Source organism: Cupressus sempervirens, chromosome 7 (genome assembly GCF_028749045.1).
Source record: "Cupressus sempervirens isolate cs-2001-9-10 chromosome 7, ASM2874904v1, whole genome shotgun sequence".
NCBI lineage: Eukaryota > Viridiplantae > Streptophyta > Pinopsida > Cupressales > Cupressaceae > Cupressus > Cupressus sempervirens.
In genome coordinates, this window is record NC_143124.1 from 622,691,538 (window position 1) to 622,712,625 (window position 21,088).

The following is a 21,088-nucleotide window of genomic DNA, read 5'->3' on the forward strand; positions in this document are numbered from 1 at the left end:
GCTAGCCATGATGAATCTTCTATTGGCCTCCCTTCCCATTTGACCAAATTCTCTTCATATGTTATGTTCCTTATTATTCTTCCCATGTGACCATCCAATATCTCCTCAATCTCTTGTGTAGCTAGAGTAGATGTTAGGATACTCCATAAAGCTTTTGCGACTTCATCTCCATCACTTGCCTCATAATATATTGTCAAATATGAAATGTTAAATACTAGTGAAATATTATGTTCTGATAGAAACTCTACTTCATAAGCATTTCTAGAATCATGCTTTTGTGCTATCTTGCATGGTCCAAACTTCTTTATTTTTAGCTTATTATATGTACCCACTAGAAATCTCTCCTTCCTCAAATAACCATGACTTCATTACTAGTATGAAATTCCTTATACCTCATTTTCACATCATCCTTAGCCTTATAGTGTGCATTTGTAATGCCCCACCCAAAGATCCTTGGAACAAGGATAAATAAAATCCAATACTTTTTTTTAAAGTAACAAGCATGGATTCAAACAACATCAACATGAAACTCATTAAAATATCACAATGAAAGACTTAACCAAGGAATCCAAGCATCCAACGATCTCCAAACATCACTACTTACCAACACATTTAATAACCAACTATGAAAATTTAAGTAAACAAGAATCCCTTTAATCTCTAATTATTTGAGACCTAGGAAGGTGTGCAATCCAATAGGGTGTCCAAGATACCCAAACATGTTTCTTGAAGATCCATAAAAAGGCCACATGTCTTTCATGTGAGGAAGTACAAAAATCCAAACTCATGTGAGTGAACACATGCTTGTGCAAGCAAATATTGTGCCCTACATGAGGAAACTCATCACCACATGGGGAAATAATCCTTTGCATGAGGAAACACTCCTTCATGCAAGGAAACTTTCCTCCACACAAGTGGACATTCGACCATGTGAGAGAATACCTAGCCATGCAAACTAGTACTTTCTCACGTGACAAAATATTAGGCTACACACAAGAGTGTGTACTATCACATGAGCATCTAGCAAGGCCTGCATGAGAGAATTATTTCCTTGCATAAGGAAACACATCTTTGGTGCAAATAAAATATGATAGCAAATAAGAAATGAATAAATGGAGGCATGATAAGAATAATTCCTCCACATTGGGGAGTACTAGGAACACATAAATCAAGGCTTAGACACTCAAAAATATGGAAATGAAAGTGACATATAAATAGAAGAGAATTAAACATCTAACCATCTACCCCATAGCATCAAGCATAATCATGTAGTAAAGTAACACCAAAGTAAACATACATGTACATAAATCAACTATCTCAATAAATTGAAATAACATAAACCACATAGGAAACATACACTTGAAGATATAGAGAACCATGTGAGCATCCAACTCTGAAACTTAATATGGAGGAAGGTCAAATATGTATGTAGGTCCCTAGTAGTGGTAAAGGTAGATACGCCTCCCAAAAATGTGGAACCCATAGGCCCACTCCCATTGTGTTGATGGAGATAGTGATCTAACCTCAAACACACACAATATAGTCATCCATGGCTAACACTTGTGCCAAACAATACAAAGGGCTAAAAAAAAGATCATGAGATAATGCAATATAATAGGTCATGGTTAGATGCCCTATCAGTCTACTATGTAGGGACTCTACTAGAGAATAGATCACCTAGCATCACAGGACCCAAGCTAAACATTTTGTAGAAACTCTCCCTTGGGATATCATCACACTTGGCCCTTGGATAAACTAAATGAGCACATACCTTTAGATGAGTCATATAAGTACATAATATTTTCTTATATTAGTTTAATTACCCATGAATTCATTTTTTTATCACTTATTAGAAAATTCTTCATGTTTATCTTGTTAGGATATGTTGGGGTATATGAGAGAAACCCCTCTACTGGTCTACCCTACACACCCATGCTCATCATGTGATGAGTGCTCATAGGTAATGCAAATTTCCCAACCCAACCCCAACGAACATAACTCAACTAAAAGAAACTGGGAGTTTAGGTCTCACAAGAATTCAATAAGTGCACATTCATGTGCTCATGTGTGGGTACACCAACTACACGATGATCATAAACAACAAGAGCTAGGTGAGAAATAAATAAAATACCTAGTATCAATTCAGTCAACTGATCACATAGCTAGGAGTACAAATTTGACACAAATCCCAATGAAAGAAGAAACATTTATGGTCAAATTGGATTCCTCATGGATAATTTGAGTCCACAGCTAATGTCAGTGCCAAGAAATACCCAAGAGAACTGGAAGGCATGCAAATTGAGGCAAAGTGAAAAATGCCTGAAAACCAATGTTGTAGAAAGATCAATGAAATTAAACCCTTTTCATAGTTAGGTATAAAATCCCCAGATATCTAATAAAAGTTGGATTTGGAGTCAATATGCAAAAATGGCCAACATAACAGTCCAAAACCCTCACACCAAAAAGCCATAAATGTACATACCCACCCCACTCGGTAGAGTTAGCATGTAGAAATGGAGGGGGAAATGAGTTCTCTACCTCCTAACATAATAGTACTAGAAACAAACTTAGACATGAAGTCAAAACACTAAAATAGGATAGCCCTACTTGGCAACCAAAAGGGCAAAAATAGGAATTCTCATGATAAAATAATCACTTCATAGAATCTACGAAAAAACCCAGCAAATCAAGGTCTCTCTTAGTAGGATCCAACGAGATCAATCTTGCAGTGATCCCATGTCCATAGCTTCCATAATGAGTAAAATAGCAATTCCTCCTAAAGAGGTTTGGGATTTTTCTCTCCAATTTCTAATTTGAAGGTGAGGAGTCAGGGATAATCACCTTTTTGGATATTTATTCAATTTAAAAGTGAAATATTAAAATAAGAAAATAACAGGTTCACTATAATAAATCTCTCTTTAGCCCAAACAAAATTGGGTAATTCCAATTAAATAGGATTCAACTACAAAAAAGTTTATGGTAATTAAAATAATAAAATCAAAACCCAAAATACCCTTAATATTAAATCACAATTTTCCTTAATAATTTCTATGACCAAATGAGGATATCTAAATGCATAGACATAATATAGGTCTCTTCACAAATGCAAGTGAATCTAGATTTATTAAATCACTAGAGGGTTTAATTACCAATTAAACAAGACACTTCACCCATACAAGGATGACATTTGTGAGGTATAAATAGTCAAATCACTAACTCCATGTGTCACTATCAGGGATATAAACCATGCACACTAAACAACATGATCAAGTGCAATTGCATATAATAATATAGTCAAAGTGATAAATGTAGTAAATCATGTAATTAAACATTAACTTAATATCATCAAAATAATCTATTTACATCACTCATTGTATCATAAAACATCTCAAAGAAAGAATGAAGCAAATATATGTAGCATTGAATCATAGTATCCAAAATCTAATAAATCCATCATATAATCATAAATAGAGTATATGTCTGAATACAAAATAACCAAATATCATCATAAAGCATCATGTCACATCAATAAGCATTATAATGCAAATATGATCGAATTGAACAACATAGTATCTAGCATATATGATACTAGCAATCAAAATATTGTATCTGACCATCAGGTCATCTTGAATGTCATCCAACATGAGTATCAAAATATCTCTTGAATGAAATCATGAGAGGCACTACAGTATTCATCTTTGTAATGTGCTTTCTCACCTCCTCGTGGATGTGCTTCAAATGTTAAACAAAACATTTCACTTCAAAACTACTTATCTCTCCTTTATCCAACTACCTCAATTCAGAAGAATTTCTAAGACTGATCCCATATACAATATGGAATGGTGGTTTACTAGTACTCATGTTGATAGAATTATTATATGTGAATTCTTCCTATAGTAAAATCAGATCCCAACCTTTTTGTTTATCTCCAACCAAGCATCTCAGAAAATTCTCTAAACTATGGTCACAACTTTTATATGTCCATCAGTTTGTAGATGATGGGATGAACTAAACTTCAATTTTGTCTTCAATTTTTTCCATAATGTACATGATAATTACACAACATGATTGGTATCTCAATAAAAAACCATACTATTTGGGCAGACCATGCAGTCTCACTACTTCTCTAAAAACAACTCTGCCACATGAACAACATCACTTGTCTTTTTGTAGGGAATGAAATGTGTCATTTTAAAAAAAAATTCAACCATGACATTGAATCGTGTCTTTGTTTTTTCCTTGGTAAACCAAGAACCAAATCCATGCAAACATGTTCCCATGGTTTCACAAGTACAAGAAATGGCTAATATAACTCCATATTTTTCTTTACCCCTTTCACCATCTGACATACTCTGCAAACTACACAAACTTCTTCACATATTGTTGCAACTTTGGTGAATACTATTTCTCAACAACCAAAGAAATGCTCTTATCTCTACCAAAATGTTTGTCAACTCCTCCACTATGCTTCTCCTTGATGAGATTATTTCTCATGGAACTTTTGGGAATGCACAACTAACTTCTTGTAAACAACGTACCATCTTAGATTATGAAATCCAACCACTTTTTCATGTCAAACATAATAGGTTCTATACAAAACTTCCAAGCCTCACAAAAATTAGGATCCTCCAGATACAAATTCTTGAGTTCATTAAACCCAACTATCTCAATCTGCATTTCTATCAGCAAAACTTATCTTCTACTAAGAGCATCTACAACTCTATTAGACTTCCAACTCCTATGTTTCAAAACAAATGTATAACTCTACAAAAACTCAACCTACTTCAAATTCCTTTAATTTAATTTTTCTTGACTATATAAATATTACAAAGCTTGATGATCAGTATACAAAACAAACTCCTTAGGAAGAAGATAGTGTCTCCACTTCTTCAATGCCTGAACTATAACATAAAATTCCTAATTATAAATAGAATACTTTCTTTTGGCATTATTCAATATCTCACTAAAATAAGCAATAGGTCTACCTTCTTGGCTCAAAATAGTTCTTATTGCAGTACCACTAGCATCACAGTTTTCTTAAAACACCTTATTAAGATCTAGAAGTGCTAAAATTGGCTACTCTATAATTTTTTGTTTCAATAGATCAAAACTCTTATCTACACCTATAGCCCACTTAAATTTTCTCATATCTCCTCTCATTATTTCAGTCAAAATTCCACAAATACTATAAAAATCTTTGATAAATTTTCTATAAAAACTAGCTAGTCATTGAAACAATCTTACCTCTATCGCACTCCTTGGAGTGGGCCATTCAAGGATAGCCTTCACTTTCTCAAGATCCTTTTTTAGACCTTCTGTTGATTGTCCATTTTTAGACTAACTTCCCTTAAACAACGTACCGTCTTAGATTATGAAATCCGACCACTTTTTCATGTCAAACATAATAGGTTCTATACAAAATTTCCAAGCCTCACAAAAATTAGGATCCTCTAGATACAAATTCTTGAGTTCATTAAACCCAACTACCTCAATTTGCATTTCTATCAGCAAAACTTATCTTCTACTAAGAGCATCTACAACTCTATTAGACTTCCCACTCCTATGTTTCAAAATGCATGTATAACTCTACAAAAACTCAACCTACTTCAAATGCCTTTAATTTAATTTTTCTTAACTATATAAATATTACAAAGCTTGATGATTAGTATACAAAACAAACTCCTTAGGAAGAAGATAGTGTCTCCACTTCTTCAATGCTTGAACTATAACATAAAATTCCTGATTATAAATAGAATACTTTCTTTTGGCATTATTCAATATCTCACTAAAATAAGCAATAGGTCTACCTTCTTGGCTCAAAATAGTTCTTATTGCAATACCACTAGCATCACAGATTGCTTCAAACACCTTATTAAGATCTAGAAGTGCTAAAATTGGCTACTCTATAATTTTTTGTTTCAATAGATAAAACTCTTATCTACACCTATAGCCCACTTAAATTTTTTCATATCTCCTCTCATTATTTCAGTCAAAATTCCACAAATACTATAAAAATCTTTGTTAAATTTTCTATAAAAACTAGCTAGTCATTGAAAAAATCTTACCTCTATCGCACTCCTTGGAGTGGGCCATTCGAGGATAGCCTTCACTTTCTCAAGGTCCTTTTTTAGACCTTCTGTTGATTGTAATGCCCAAAATTTATAAGGAAAAAATACAACTGAATTTTTATTTTTATTTTTCTATATATATATATATATATATACATATATATACATATATATATATATATACATATATATACATATGTATATATGTATATATATACATATATATATATATACATATATATATATATATATACATATATACATATATATATATATATATGTATATATATATATGTATATATATATATATGTATGTATATATATATGTATATATATGTATATGTATATATATATATATGTATATATGTATGTATGTATGTATGTATGTATGTATGTTATGAATGCTCTATCAAACTATAAGGTGTTTGGAATATATTAACTCATGTTTCTGGAGATACAGTTAAGTAAACTAGGGTAATATATATATATCTGATCATTAATTTGAAGGTAATGCTTAACAATAGTTAGGAAGCATTAACATTTCACCCAAGTCATAGGTATTGTGAGTAGAATGATAGTATCTCATGATATAGTTGGGGATATATATTTTTTTTTAGTTGGTGTCAATGTAGGAGGATTCATTTCATTCGGAACTCTAGTCTCTAAAATTCAATGGATATATTGTTATTCTATGACTAACATGTTTATCTTATTGTTTCTCTATTCACAAGATTCTAAGGGATATTCTCTTGAACATTTTAATGGTCTGTAATAGAATATGGAATTAATTTATGCTCTCCATACAAATTCTAGAGAGTAAAAGTGCATCTATAGAAAGGTTTCACTATGAGTCTTATGCATTCTCCTCCCTTTAAACTTAGGAGACTATGTCTATGGATTTGGTGCTAGACTGATTTAAAACCGTCTAATCCTTTTAATTACATGTTTTGATATTATTATTTATGTTCTATCTAATCTAAGAATTTTATTGGTACTGGAATACTCAAAGATTAACTTACTGTTTACATTGAACAATATCTAATATGATGCATCAAGGGATGAATAAACTCAAATATGGAATTGCTATTATTGAAACATATTGAATCATTTTCCATGCATACATATGAACTATTTGCAATACATGAATTTTTATTTCAATAGCATCAAAATACATAACAAAGAACCTTGCAATGAAATCACTTAAGTTTGTATTGGAAAACTCTTACAATGATTCTCTCACATGAGATATCTATAAGATTTAAGTATTGATTGAACCATGAAGCTATATAAGGAATAATAACTAATTTACATAACTTCTACGTGGACTCATAAAAATGGTTATTCCTCTACATGAGATTATTTCTTTCCTTCCCATACAACTATGAAAATAATATAATCTTTCTTTTACAATGCCAACTATATGCATAGCATCAAATCTCACTTTACACATTCACATCATTATACAATAGGGTATAGATCCCTCTCTCATTACATAGGACAACAATGGAGATTTTGCTATCTCAACACATTACAAAATGGCATATCTCTCCCTTGCTACTATGAAATCATTCATTGCAACAATATGAATAAGATGGAGAGAGATTCTCCAATACATGTACAATGAAAAATGACATGTTATCTCCTTCAAGCAACATCTACAAGATGATCATTCCCAACTTTTCTTTTTCATTTCTCCCATGAACACAAAATCTACAAATACATCACAACAAAATAACAACAACCATGGGTACTCTCCTCCCAACCTTAGGCCTCCAAAGAGACCACCCCCGAGCTAGGGGAACAAGGCTCAAATAGGGTTTCATTCCAATCTTACAAATGCATACATCACATTACAATATTTAAAAATTCCACCCCAAGGATATTTCACAATGGTTCACCTATGGAACCATGAACATAGGGTGAAGATGTGCTTTTCAAATGGAGACTTGCCATATCAAACCATATCTACAATAAACAATTTTCATGACCTTTCAAGGCTTTCACAAATTAGAAGATTTCATGCCCTTTTGTGGCTTTCACAAGCATCCTTCAAATACACTACCACCAGTTGTAGCTTCCTTGGATCCCATACTCTATAAACTTCCTTTCTACACCATACTTCCCTTATCACCCCTACCAAGATATGAATTATAATGGCATACAATGGAGCCCATACTCCAAGGTTCTCAAATGCATTTTCAAGCCCAACTAATCCTTTCATCCTAGACTTCTCTTCCCTTCCCAAAGGGTGAGTGAATTCCTCACACCCATAAACAACATACATAGCAAAATGGAAAAACAAGAGAAAATTGAATTCAAAAACACATTTCATCTTAAGAAAATAATGTCACAATCTTCTCACAACATGAATCACAATTCAAACATTTACATGAATGCTACATCACAATACAACACCATGTAATCTAAATACAATATAAATCTCACACTCCTTCATGCTCATGAATGGAACACCATTATGAAATTTTTAATAAAAAAACTACATGGGAAAGAAGAAACCAACCTTGAATCCTTTTGGAAAATGGTAATGAATGGTTGTTGAAGAGCTCCCTCCCAAGCTTCAAAACCCTAAGAACCTCTAGAGTTAGAGAGTGGTTAGACAACCCACTAATTTCCCCCAAGCCCTCTAAAAAGCCTCCAACTTCTCACTCAATGAAAAATGGACCAAAGAAGAAGCCTCCCTTTTCTTACATCCTTGCCCGTTTCTAAAATTATAATCTTGACCAAGAGGGAGAAACATGTGAACTCTTCAATTTTGAAATTGTAAGAAAGTGACTTGTTTGGAGGGTTCCCAAGGTCATCTAGGCCTATTAAATTTAGACCCCCAACCCATATTACTATCATGAGAGTACTTATTTTTCACCAAAATAACCCCCTAGGACAACTTTTTGATCCTTAAAAGTTAATAAGAACTTGGAATTCAAATTTCCCTTTATGGAGACTTCTCTTAACACTCTACCATAAGGGGTTAACACGGGTACTACATTGGGTTAGGTTTAGGTTAGGTGACTGTTACATATTGTGGCCCCCCTCACCAAATATTTGAATTTTAGATACTTGCCCGCCCAATGGTCACTTCTCAATTTAATGTTATTTTAAACGTCCCAGGAATATCGAAAAAATTAAATGATCTAACCTTATGATATTTCTTCCCTATACATTTTAGTGTTTCTGTTGTCCTGCAAGTTCACAATCGTCAAACCAAGAGATATCTACGATCGGCACTATCTCGCTATGGGAAGTTGCACGTTGTTTTCCCATAGTGACATAACACCTTTTGGCCGCGTGTTAGGTGGGTCCTCCTTTTCCCTGTTATTTCTTTAGTGTCAAGTTTTGAAAATCCACGGTGAGTGCTATCGCACTATCAAAAATTCTATGTTCCTCGCCATTAGCGACATAGAACCCAAACAAAAAATGATACGGCGGTGACATCAGAAAGAAGGTGGGACCTCAGGCAATGTGGAAGGATGACTATGCTTGGAAGAAGGATTTTGATTTTTCAACAGCTATGCAGATCTTTTGATGTCAGTAGTATCCTGGACCCACACCCCTTTCAAACACACAAAAATTTCCCCACCCTCAGATCAAGGAAGATCAACGGTTGGCGCTATCTCGCTATGGGAAGTTGTGCATTGTTTTACCATAGCAACATAGTGCCTCGGTGACACATGGCACAGATGACATAATGGGCCTGCCCTTCTCCAAAAGTGGTGTTACAGCTCATCCTCGATGGTAGTTGTCAAGTGGGTCATAGTACGGTGGTGATATTTCATTGGTCCATTCAACCAGCTTAGTGTGCAGTTGTACAAATTTGTTGATCATTGTAGATCTAAGGAAATCAATGGTAGGTACTATCTTGCTTTGGAAAGCCACGAGGATATTATCCATAGCGACATAGCACCATTGTGCCAAGTGGATCAGTGGGGCTAGATCTCACCAAGATGAGGATGTCAGGTTGTGCCAGGTGGTTGCCAAGTGTTTCGTGGGCCCAAAATTTTGAGGAGATAGCGCAATAATACAGTGAGTCTTCATGATCTTCAGATCATTCTGGATCCACGATGGGCACTATCTCGCTATGGGAAAGTGCTTAGAGGATATGCATAGCAACATAGCACCTCAGTGACACATGTCCTAGTGGGTCCAATAGAGTCAGTAATAGTTAGATATGCTGGCAGTTAATGTGATCATCGCAGTTGGAGTTTAAGAAGATGGTAAGGTTATTAATGAAATGGGTGGTCAACTCAGGAAGACCTTGCGAGGTGGTAGAAAGGAAAGAGGTTATTGGTCCACATGGCCTATTTTTCTTATAGTGTTCGGCTGACTTGCTGACTTTGCTGATTCATGCACCAAAAATGATAAGAAATCAAGGTTTTACACGCATCCAATCTTATGATCGATTCCAACCACCAAAATTGAATGTGAAGCATGTAGAGACACTCTACCACCCCAATCTAATCTATCTACTTGGTCAGAGCTTAGGTATGGCACTATCTCTATCTTCTCAAGGCCCTATTTTAGTTAATAGATCAGATTTCATGGTACCAAAAAGCTATATTCAAATCAGATTTTCTCCATGATTATTCTCTGTAGGACTTAATGGCAAGTTGTTTTGAAGTAATTGTAGGGAGAGGACATCTCAGTTATGCCTAAACTATAAAGACAAAGTTTTATGAATTTTATAGGGTCGACCTTTCTCTATTTTCTCTATTACTGCTCTATAGATTTTTAGTGTAAATTCCCCTGTTCCTTTGAACTACATGATTTTCTACCTTATCTATTTCAGCCATTGGTATGGAAGTGCAAGAACTCTTTACCTCTTACTGGTATTTTATAGAGATCTATGATCTGCATGACTATATCTCCTTGGCCTATGAATGATAATATAAGTGAATCTCTCTTTCCTTGTATCATTCATCTTGGTCTTCTAATCTACATGTGATTATTAGATTAAAGCAAGTCTAAATGTGTATATCCTTAGTTTCATTCTAGTTCAATAGTGCATATATGGGAAGAGTTTGGTCTAAACACTCTATTTTGGTGCATCACCTCTTTAGATTAGATTAGGTAGATTTTCTTTCATGCTCTCCTTCTCCCTTTTCCTCTCCAAGAATATTTAGGTGCATCCTAATAGTAAGAGGAAGCTAGCCTTCTCTGAAGACTCAACCTCATAGTTCAAGTCCCATAGCTTGGAGGTTGTTTCCATGTTTCACTAGGTTGTCCTCATGCATAGGCTTTGTACAAGGGTGCAAACCGAAGTGACAACAGTAACCTTTTCTCAAAATCCTAAATGACAATTCATCAACACATGGACAAAAAAAGTGTCAAGTGGCACACAAAAACAACACATTACAGTAAAAAATACTTGTCTCTAATAAGACATGAATTAAACTATTCCACACATATACAATTCACATTTACAAAGAAAAATACATTACAATGAGGTTTGAATCTTTTCCACCGATTCAACCTTGGCTATGTCATGTTCACATGCGCTCAAGCCTTAGTTCCCCATTAAACCCCATGGTTAAATTCCTATACACTAAACTCAAGCATTAGTAGTCCAAGAAAATAATGTAAGTAATGTGTAAATATGTCTAATAAATCATTATCACATTCAACATTAGGCTTTTATATTTCATCATTTCCAATTAACTTTCCCTTTTCTAATCATTTTCATGTAAAATATTAAAAATATTAAAATATTAATCCTTGCATATCAATATTGATCTTTACTTAACATAATTTGAATAACATTGAGTAACCTTATAATATATTTTCTATCATAGTGATGAAATATTGAATCTGTGACTATTAAGTCACCAGCCATGTAAATTAGGTCCTATTACATATCAAAATCTATCCTTTAACACTAATTTCCATTTAAACATTATGATTTTACATTTCAAGTATTTCTAAAATTCAAATTCTATTAAGACAATTGAAATAATTTAGAATATGAAATGGAGTCATTAAATATATCAATTAGGTCATAATGTGTAGACATAAGTGTGGATCATCAAAATGTAGATATTAAAATGACAAAACCCTATAATCTCAAAAGTATATCAAAAAATTAAATTAGAATTATAATAATGAAAATATTTCATCTATGCTAGGGCAGATCAATGAGGCCTCACATTAAAACTATAAATCCCTAGTACACCAACTCCTTTACAAAATTGCACTTCTTTAAATTTATTAACAACTTTTCCTCCCTCAACTTGTCAAACACCTTACGAATGTGCATCAAATACTCCTCCAATGTCTTATTAAATATAAAAATATCATCTAGGTAAATAATGAAAAATGTACCTAGAAACTCCTTTAGTACCTCATTCATGAGCCTTGTGAAAGTACTCGGTGTATTAGTTAGTCCAAAAGGCATGACTAACCACAAGTACAATCCTTCTCTTGTCTTGAATGCTTTCTTCCACTCATCTCCTTCTCTAATGTCAATATGATGGTACCAATTCTTTAGATCTATATTTTTGAAATATATAGCTCCATTAAAATAGTCCATAATATCATCTATTCATGGCAATGAAAATCTATACTTGATCATGATCTTGTTAATAGCTCAAAAATCTATACACATCCTTCATTCTCCATTCTTCTTAGGTGCTAATTCTATTGGTATAGCACATGGACTCATACTCTCTTGAATCAACTCCTTCTACAATAATTCATGCACTTGTCTAATCAACTCTTCACTTTCTATTGGTGTCACTATGTGCATTGCCTTATTTGGAAAGCTGGCTCTTGGAATCAAGTCCATCTAGTGACTAATCTTCTACACTAGGGGTAATCAATTAGGTACATTATCTAACACAATATCACAAAATTCTTCCAACAAATCTATAAATTGTGTAGGTACCTCCTCTACTTCTTCTTGGTTATCTTTTGGAATTATAGAAAAACACATATGATCACACCTCACATCATTGAGAAAGTATTTTCCTTTAATTAAATATATTCTAGTAGCACTACATACCTTTTCTTATTTCTCCTTGAATGGCTTCATCTTATGTTTCACTCCATCCTTTGTTAGAGTATAGATATCTGCACACCCATCATGTACACCACGCTTATCAAACCACCATGACCTATATAGAAACATATGACAATGTCCATAGGTATAATATTATAGATGCTTAAAAATAGTTTGTGTCTATGGTATAATCACTTTTTCACACTAATTCAACCCATTTTCTCATTTCACTAATTTTGATCTTTTGGCCAACATGATTATCATTCAACTATATTTCAAAAGTGTTCTTCATCACTCATATCCCCTTTCACATCTACTGCAAATCATCTTGGAATCAATTCTCATTTTATCCAAGCTTTAGGGAGCCAACTCCAAACTATTTTAAGATCATCTTTGATCAACTCTGAACCCTTTCAACCTCATCAGAATCAACCCTAATCAACCTAAAATCATCCCTAATCAACCCAGAATCACCCCAAATCAACCTAAAATCATTCCTACTCAACCCAAAATTATCCCAAATTAACCCTAATCAACCAAAAACATGTCAGACATATCAAATCAATCATTTTCTATCCAACCCTTGGCATTTTTTATTCCCTTAGTGCCTTGGAAATCTACCAAATCTATTAGATTTGACCTTAGCACTGTCATGTCCCTCAATGTTAGGTCAAATTGTCATTCTTATCATCTGATCATTGACATTGTCAAGTCCTTCAATTTCAGATCATGGAATTATCAAACCAATTTAATAACATTAACAATGCCTATCGATGTTATTATGATCAACACTATTAATTGATTTCAACACTGTGGTATTTACAATGTCTATTAAATTTCATATGTTCTTAATCCATGTCATGTGCCCTTGGCATTCTATCAATCCTAATCAGTCATTCAATTTGATCATGGCTTTGATCTCCCCATCATCATCCTAGTCGATCTACATACTCATCGCATTTCATCAAAAAGGGAAAATCTTACATTTATTTCATCAAATTGCCCAATCATTTACGAATTTATTCTTTAGGATTAGATAACCCATAATCTTATCCTATGTCGGTTCAATCATTTTCATCCTATATTACTAATTATTATTCCTAACTAACGTTCCTAATTAATTGATATTTATTAATTAATTGAATCATCCATCGCAAACTATGGGCATACTTGATTTCCTAACTTCTATTTCCACCTCTAATTTCCATTTGTGTGGATATATGAATTTTTAATTCAAATATTCCACCTAGCCTTGACACATGGACATGATGCATCATAGATATTCTCCCTACACTTGGTGAAAATATGTCATATTTCATATATTTTATTCCTTACACATGTCTATAATAAGCCTCCATTGTCATAAAATCTTGGCTACAAGTGGCTTTGATGTGTCATATGTACGTCATAGATTCTCTACCACTTTTAGCCATGTTGACTTTCATGTTTCATAGAATCCTACAAGTGGCTTTGGGGTGCCATATGCACATCATAGATTTTTATCCACTTTTAGCCATGTTGACTTCTATGTGTCATAGAATCCTATATTTGGCATATTGTGTCATGGTTGTCATAGATATTATAAGGAATATCACACCAAATTTTACATTCCAATTGAAAAGTGTCTATTCTCTCATTTAATTCTCTCTTCTTGTATGTTGGCTATAAATTGAGCCATCTTGCTTTCATTTTTAATCCCTTATAACCCATTAGGCTTGAAACCACACTTCTATTACTCTCAATATCATTATCATAGAATTAGTATTTTCTTTTCAATTGTGTAGGCACAATAGGAAATTGGAGCTACATCAAATGGAGAAGAAAGAAGGACACAAGAGCTACAACTAAAAGAGGGAGTTTTACTTATGTTGTTTTCTTTATTTTAATTGTGTTTCATGGTAGATTTGAAGGGTTTTAGTGTATGTTTATTGAGTTTTTTTGTTTTCTCATAGTATGCTAGGTTCTGACCCATTTTCTAGTCCTACAATTGGTGAACCTAATGTGAAGATCATGATTTCTAACTTAGGTTTCTCTGTTTTGTGCTTGTAGGTGCAAGGAAGAGCTCATTTAGAGTTTTGTAATTTTTTTATTCTCTTCCTTATCATGTCTAGTTTAACTAGGGGCCCTAGTAACATGTTTTTGGCCTTCATTTATGCATTCTTATAGCTTATTTTCTTAGGTGTGCACTCTGCTCTATCAAGGCGCACTGCAGACCTCTAGGAAGTTGTTTTAGGAGCCTAGTAATTACCATAACCCCTGTCTATTGTTCACACCTAATGAATTGAGTTCCAAACCACCAATTTCACCCTTCTTGTCCCCAAGTACACCAGGAGTGCACTCTACACTATCTTAGTGCACTTGGTAGGATAGCTTTTAGTTTTTCAAGTTTTGTGTATTGTTTTGGCTCCATTTCCCCATAGTCTGCACCCAATCTCCCAATTGTGCTCAAAAACTACTAACTATGCCCAAAATATCATAGTTAGCATTATTTGAGTGCACTTGGGGACCTCATGAGTGTTTCTAGCCTTATGGAGCATACTTTACCTTGTTAGAGCATAGTTGGTTCACAGAAAGGTCATATTTTAATTAGAATTTGCATATAAGGCTCTAATCTCATTCAAGGACCTAGAATAGATGTTTTCCATGTTATTTATGATCTTTATGTAGTGTGTGGTGATCTTTGGGAGAAGATAGTCATTTAAAACTACTATTTTTTGTTTGCAGGACATTATCAAAGACCCATGTGCTTGTCCAAACTTTGTGAGTGGATTTCTTAGATTAGCTAACACTTCATTTGGTGCACAAAAATGAATTTTATTTTCTTCTTGGCATCTATACATTTTTTATAACCCTAGGATTTGCATGGATGTATCCTTTCACCTCGCCATTTATGGATCTTGGGTGTAAGAGAAATCTATACAATTTTTTTAGAGAGGCAGGCCTTGGAACCAAAAATCACCACTTGGTGAGTCTCAGGGGTCACCCTCAAATTATTAATGGGCCAAAGAAAAGTCAAAATTCTAGCCACTATAACAAACATGATACAAGTTAATGCCATGTTGGTGGTATTTTTGTATGATATCTCACCTCTAGTACCCTTATGGTGTGTTAATCCCGGGCTCTTGGGGCTGGAAGACTTTTTGTGGAAGTTTACCATTCACTTGTCAAAAAAAATGCCTAAACTAAACACCTTGTCTTAGTAGCCAAATTCCCTTCTATCCACTAGCTCAAGGGGTTACACATACCCATGAAGACATCCCACATACTCATGGTCCTTAGTAGAGGCAACAATTCTTTGGGAAGTGATGACCCTTGGGATTCAAAACTTGGAAGCCCCAAGAGGTGAGTTCACTTTAAGGGGGAGCCCATGGTGCCAAGATCCTAGGTTGTCCACTCTAGATAAGTATGGCTAAACTCTAGTTCAAGTGGAAATTTAGTTGATATAGTCTTAAAGCTTGGATTGTGATGTATCTTTTAAATTTAACACTTATTCATGTCTATTATTTCTTGTGTGTGTGAACAACATTAATCAAGATAAAGCTGAATTTGAAATTTTAAACCAACACACATGTGAACCTTGAATACTATCAAACATTATTAAAACATTATACCTCTTGTTAAAACATTGCATATTTTTTTCAAACACTTGAAACTTTGAAACATGGAGACTTGTAACCTTAGGAGTACTTGGCATGACTTAGATTCTAACCTTTCATAGCATACCATTACACTTTTCATTCTTTTTGCTTCATGCTTGCATCCTCTAGGCCTCATTTTCATCCTATTAGTACTCATCTTGAACCCATCACCTTTCATGTTGCATTCTATAGGCTTCATTTTGCATCTCCTAGGCTTTACATTTCAGCCCTAAATTTGCATCTTGCATTTCCCAACTTGTATTCTTTCATACCCAAACCTCCACCCTGCACATCTTAGCCTTCATTATGTGTGTCCTAACCTTCATTTTTCACCCTCATTCAAATCATGGTACTATCCCCTATCAACTATGTCTCTAGAACAATAGTATGGAAGTCACCAAGCCCAAAATCACCTTGGCTTTAGACCACTTTACCAACTATAATCGAACTAGCCCCAAATGAACCATGGATCTGTTTGGCTATATTTGAGCACACTTGGTTTCTAGAATAGCTAATTTAGACTTTAAGATATCATTTTGGGACCCTGAAGTTGCCACCAGATGCTTGGATAGGTCCCCCTTCTCATCATGACCTGAACTTAACTTTACATGCTCTAACCTTCATTATAAACATATAAGGCTTAATTTCTAATGTCCTAAACCTCATTCTACATCTTTAATTATATCATAACATCATCCCCAACTAGCTAGCTCTCTAGTATTGTAGTCTAACAATCACCTAGTTCAAAATCAACAAACTTTCAACCCAGTCTCCCAACTATGCTATGAAACTACCAACTACACTCAAACTAGCCCCAAATGCATACTAAGTGTAATTGGTACTATAACAATGTGATTGGTGCTATCATAGTGCACTTGGTGACCAAAATGACCATTTTGGACCTCTAGACTGCATTTTGGGACCCTAGAACTACCTCCAAAAGCCTATATAGGTCCTCATTCTAAATACAACCTAGAACATCATTTTGTCTCCCTAAATATCATTTGATATCCTAGGACCCTTGCATCTTGCATATCCCATCTATCTAGTCCTCACTAAACCTCATTTTGAACCCAAAGCCTTTGAGCTTAGTCAAAACTCAAAACAAAGTATGAGTCCTAGAGTATCTCCTAATGTTGATGGATGGTGGATCTTGACCATGGTCTTTTTATCATTTTTATCATTTTCTTGGGTCAAAATCTATCTATGTCTTGATGGATTTTACCTTGTCATTTTTATCAACTTGATCTTTTTGATTTTGATCTCTTTTTGGTCAAGATCCAATGTCTATCTTCACAAGGTTTAACACTTAGACTAATACTTTTCAAACATTTGATGCTAAGTTCAAAACCTTACATACACCCTTGTCATGGAATTATCATATTCTTAGCCTCCCTAAATGTCATTTTGATTAACTGTAGTTGCATAACCACTTCATCTTGCACAGTCCAAAACCATAGCATCTCTCCCAATATCAAACCCCATCAACTTGTCTACCAATCAACTTTTAATTATCACTTGTCAAACCCACCACCAATTGTATTGATCCCATATCCCCATCTTCCATATCCTAGATGTCATTATCAACCTTAGCATACCTCTCTTTACATAATCAACTTACATACATCAACCTTTAACATCATTTCCAAATCTAAAGTCCAACCCTAATCTTCATTTTGCATACCTTAGAATCATCTTTATTCCCCTTTGTCAAAATCAAAAACATCATTCACATTTTCATTTGTGCATCATTACCTTAGGACAGTTGCATATTTCATATCAAAACCCTTGGTTCCATAGATTTCTTAACATACCTAAACACTTAAAAATCAAAAAATATTCATATCTTGCATACCCACTTCCAAATTATCAATTTTTGCCCTATTTTACCAACTGCACACTTCAAGTGCATAGTTGGTAGTTTTAGTGCATAGTTGGTAGTTTCACAACACACTTGGTAATTGGGAGATTCATTTTAGCTTCCAAATTGCTAAATCACATTCTCATATGTTATATTGCATCCCTAAACCCTAGAAAACACCTAAACACACTTAGATCATTTGCACTCTATGTATTTGTCACCCTAACACATCTTTTTACCAATGACATACCTTCTAGTCACCAACTATGCACCTTTAGGGCCCCAAGTGTACCAAGGGTGCTCTTGGTACTATCAAAGAAAAATTGGTAGTTTATGTGTGCACTTGGGGGGCAAAGATTCTATTTAGGGTTTTCTCCATTTCATATGCATCCTTAGGTATCATGTTATAATTTACAAGGATACAATCAGCCCAGAGACCAAAAGAACTATATCAACCCTTTTTTTCTAATGTACAAACACATTCCAAGACCAAATAAGAGTGAGAAACTACAGAAAACATTTGAGAAAGACCAAATTGAAGCTTTACAACCTTTACTCATGGACCCATTAAGCATATACCCAAAAAATCCTAACAATAAAGAAATGGTGCAACCAACCTTAAACAACATGCCTACTATGAGTTTTCCTCTAAAAAATTCCTCTACACATAGAATAGTTCAATGGAGTCCCCATTTTGAACCCATATTCATACTTATACCACTCGGATGTGGAAGTATGCCTATCATTCTCAAGGATGAAGAAACTCACTCATTTGAATATAGCAAACCTAACACAAGTACCTTCAATACTCCAAACATACAAAGTACTTTGCACCTAAGTGATGATTTTGACATAGATTATGGTATCACTGATGAAGAAATGGATAGGGTTTGCCAAGACAAGACTTTTGAAATAATTTTAAACTTTTGGTAGCCCAAGAAATTATCAAATTTAATCCAAATTTGGAGGGACCTAAGTTCAAACATCAAAGCAACCCAACTTCAAAAACATACAACCCATGATTAATTTGGACTTGGATAAGGGAAAACAACTATTGGATTTTTCAAATACAAAGATAACACCCATAAGATCTCACCAAGAATCAACCATCAAAATTCTCAAAAGTACTTTCGAACACATTAATATCAATCCCTTGTTTGATGAACCTCCATCAATAAATGACAAAAAGACTCTTACAAAGTATCCCAAAAGGACATTAAGAATAAACCTCAATCAAATAATGCAACAATAAGATGTGCCTAAGGGGACTTGCACTCTAGGTATTCCAAATATACCTCCTTTGGAGGAAAATTAACAAAGTGCACCCTTGCTCCTAACTCTACCAACTATTATGACATCAAATGTTATGGAACCCACTATAAGTACACCACATGAAACATTAACACCCATTGAAAAAACCCCTATTGACATGTAAAGAAAGAGTCTTATCAACATTACACCCATTCCCTAAAGGAATATTTCCCATTTCCAAATCAATATAATGTCCCAAGGTGAAACATCTAACATCCAAACATATCAAAACAAAAACCCTAACATGATGTTTGCCTCTAAAGGGAATAAGAAACCTCCAAGACAACAACAACCTCAAGTGGTACAAGGATTTAACAACAAATTCAAAATCCACTCTCAACAGGCATACAATATATCAACACCCACAACAATAGAAACAACAACCTCAAGTGGGACAAGGACCTAACATCCCTAACACACAACCTAGTCTAAATCCACTTGACTTACATGTAATGTATTGACAACAATTCCAACAACAACAAGCCATGTTTCCTAAACAATAAGAGCAACTAAAATAATAGTTGGAATGTCAAAGATTCCTAGAGAAACAAATTTCTTATCAACAAAACTTGTTACAATGACAACATGTGCCTCAACAGATTCAACAGATACCTCCACAATAATAGTCACATATGTGGTCTCACATTCAACCAAGAGAGGTATCTCAACAACAAACACAACAAGTGGCACAATAACAACCATAGCAAGTACTGCAACAACATCCTGTGGTACAAAAATTATAAGATTATGATAATAAGTACCACAAAAAATACCACAATAAGGACCTTTTTGTCTTCAACGTGCTAACATACCTCCACCTCCTAGTGACACATCACCCAAGTCTTCAGATACAAAAATGTTAGAACCAAGTATACATAGATCTTTCCATAGAAAAATATCTACTCATAAACACAAAAGGCTCAAAGAAATAGCTACCATTGAACACCCTAATGAGGACTTATTACACCAATTCAAACAACTATCCAAACAAGTCAAGGTATTGGGAGTCTAGAAGAAATAGTCTCTATACATAGAAAGGGATTTACACCCTAATCTCTTTGACTATAATTTGTATATGCCTCCATTTCCAAAACATTTCAAAGCACAAAGATTCAAAAAAAATTGAGGAAAAGGAAACCCAATTGATAATATCAGGAAATTTTGTGCCTCTTGTATTGAACTCAATGATGAGCTCACATATCTT